The following is a 2,949-nucleotide window of genomic DNA, read 5'->3' as shown; positions in this document are numbered from 1 at the left end:
GGAGTGTGCCCCTGGCTATCCGTAAATTAAAATAACAACAAAATTGTGCCGTCTGGTTTGCTTAATATAAGGAATGTGAAATTATTTACTTTTACTTTTGATACTTAAGTATATTTTAGTAATTACATCTACTTTTGATACTTACGTTTCTATTAAGGGACTTTTACTTTTACTCAAGTATGACAGTTAGGTACTTTTTCAACCACTGTGCAACATGAACATAAAACGAACCTGTTTCTCCTATTCTTAATTTCCAAACCACATTAATTAGTATTATCTCACCTTGTACTCTTTTCACAGAAACAGTATCTGGTGCTACTATCACAATTACCCCAAACCCACCAATCATCGAGTGGGGCTCTGTCACCTTAACCTGTGATGCTGCTGGCTTCAACATCACCAGAGAGTGGATGAAGGATGGTCAGCCTCTGTCTTCTGGTGATAATATCATCTTATCTGAGGATAAGAGAGTGCTGTCCATAAAGAAGAGAACAGACAGTGGAGAATACCTGTGTAGAGTCAGCAACCCTGTCAGCTCTGAAAATGCCAGTGACACTGTGAATGTAATCTGTAAGTACTTCCCTATAAACCTGGGGATAAATGTACCAGATAAATGTACCAGGTAAATGTACCAACTGTACCATCAATAGGTGCACATGAAAATAATATAACAATGAATGAACACACACTTTACACCAACCATTATGACTCCAATGTCACACTGATTACAAACTAATACACTTGTAGCTATGACTAACAGGTGATCTCTGTGTTACAGATGGACCTGATGGTATGGAAATCAAGGGTCCAACTGAAATAGAACTAGGACAGAAGTTAACATTGACCTGCTCTGCTGACTCCAACCCCCCTGCTAGTTACATCTGGATGCTCAATGGAACAGAGATACCTGGACATTCACCTGAGTTCACTAAAGAGAAGAGTGAATACTCTGACAGTGGGGATTACACCTGTACAGCAACAAATGATGTCACTGGGAACAACACATCTGAGGTCCATAAACTGTCCGTAAAAGGTGAAGTAAGCTTAATCTTTAAAGACAATATGAACATAGTAAGAGATAAAAGTTACATTTACATTTTAGCCATTTAGCAGACACTCTAATCCAGAGTGACTTACAATTAGTGCATTAAGAAAGCTATGTGGGATAACCAAATATCTCAGTCATAGTAAGTACATTTTTCCTCAATAAAGTAACTATCAGAAAAGTCAGTGCTAGTAGAAGAAAAAAAGTTATACTTATGAAGTTTTGCATTCCAAACTTGTTTTGAAATAGTGCCTTTAGTTGTGTTTGTTGTGTTGTCACCCAGATGCACTGTAATGTGCAGTACTGATTGTTCACTGTGTGTAGCCTTTCTCTCATCACTGTATGGTTCTATCTCTGGTCTCTGCAGCGGATGGCTCTCTAACTCCAGGACTGTCTACTGTTGCCATCACTGGGATTGTGATTATAGTGTTGCTGGTTCTGGAAGTGGCAGTTAGTGTTGCAGTCTATTTCATCAAGAAAAAGGGGTGAGTTAAGAAACTTTTCATTTAAACAAGTGTATTTTCTATCACTGCAGGTAGTAGACAATATAGGCTCTGTTTTCACATTGATCTAAACTGGTCAGAAAAAGGGCCTGGGTGTATTTCAAAAGCACTGTAAACTTTTAAAAGCATTGTAATATTATGTTCTTATAACTTCACTGTAAACTGTTAAACGCACTGTAATATTATTTCCTTATACCTTTCAATGTTTATTTCTTGTTGTATATAGAAGCAATGCTGACCCAATGCATCGAGGAGGTAAGCATATGCTTTATCTCCAATCATAGAATTAATCATGTTTTTCAAACATTTGTTTACTCCATTTCATTAAAATGGTCATTTAGCAGATGCTCTTATCCAGAGTGATTTGCAGTTTCCATGGAAGAATGAAATGGATTCAGACAAATGACATGATATAGTACAACACCACTGTGACGATGCTTAATACTGTAACAATGTGTATGCAGACACATGCTAACAAGATAGCAGCAACTATACTATCACCTATATTTGTGTATCTCTTAAAGGCTCTCAACAAAATGTATATGAGAACCCATCACCTGTGTATGAGAACCCATCACCCGTGTCTGAGAACCCATCACCTGTGTATGAGAACCCATCACCTGTGCGTGACAACACACAACAAAATCTATCTCCACCTCTACCCCTGACAGTAAGTAAAACATGGTCACCCCTGGGATGTGTCTGTACACGTCTGTATTCTACTACAGCCTTCCTTTAATAAACAAGATTACTTTGCTTAACAGGAATTGCAGTGTGAAAAATACTGTATGCAAAGTCTGTTTGCCTATTATATATTTTTCCAGGAAGTTTTAGTTTGACTTAATGACAACTATTCAGTCTCTGGCCCTTTCATGTTATTCATTAACATATAATCGCTGTAAAAGTTTGTTTAGGACTTTGAGGTTTCATATTTTGTCATGGCAACGGTTTGTGTAGCTGTTGCCTTCTATGTTCTGCAGTCTTCTACTTCTGCTTTTGTCCCAAATTATGAAATGCAGGACTTCAAGAGTACCTATGATACTAAGGTAATGGTAAGTTTGCGTTGGTTAGACCATATGGCGGCACCATTTGATTGCAATACTGTAAAAAAAAAAAAAAAAAAAAAAAAGGATGTGTTGTTTGTGAAGTCTTTATGATGTGTCACTGCTGATAAATGGAAGTTAATGTTCCTTCCTTTTCTCCCTCACTTTCCTTCTAGCAGTAAGAGTTCAGGAAGAGATCTCCATTCAACCACCATTCTCCAGTGAGTTCCACAATCAAATCAAATCAAATCAAATCAAATTTTATTGGTCACATGCGCCGAATACAACAGGTGCAGACATTACAGTGAAATGCTTACTTACAGCCCTTAACCAACAGTGCATTTATTTTAAACAAAAA

General features: G+C 37.3%; 1 long non-coding RNA gene across 1 annotated transcript; it reads left to right on the top strand.

Annotated features, from left to right (window-relative positions):
* Positions 1 to 1,443: 1,443 nt before the first annotated feature.
* Positions 1,444 to 2,149, top strand: LOC311140122. The gene is made up of 3 exons (XR_014614119.1): positions 1,444 to 1,530; positions 1,775 to 1,803; positions 2,073 to 2,149. It is a non-coding gene; the product is annotated as an uncharacterized lncRNA (long non-coding RNA).
* The last annotated feature ends 800 nt before the right edge of the window (positions 2,150 to 2,949 follow it).

The sequence above is a fragment of the Coregonus lavaretus genome (assembly GCF_964263955.1).
Source record: "Coregonus lavaretus genome assembly, chromosome: 13".
Lineage (NCBI taxonomy): Eukaryota > Metazoa > Chordata > Actinopteri > Salmoniformes > Salmonidae > Coregonus > Coregonus lavaretus.
The sequence above is the reverse complement of the archived record's forward strand: the minus strand, read 5'-3'. Positions and strand labels throughout refer to the sequence as shown.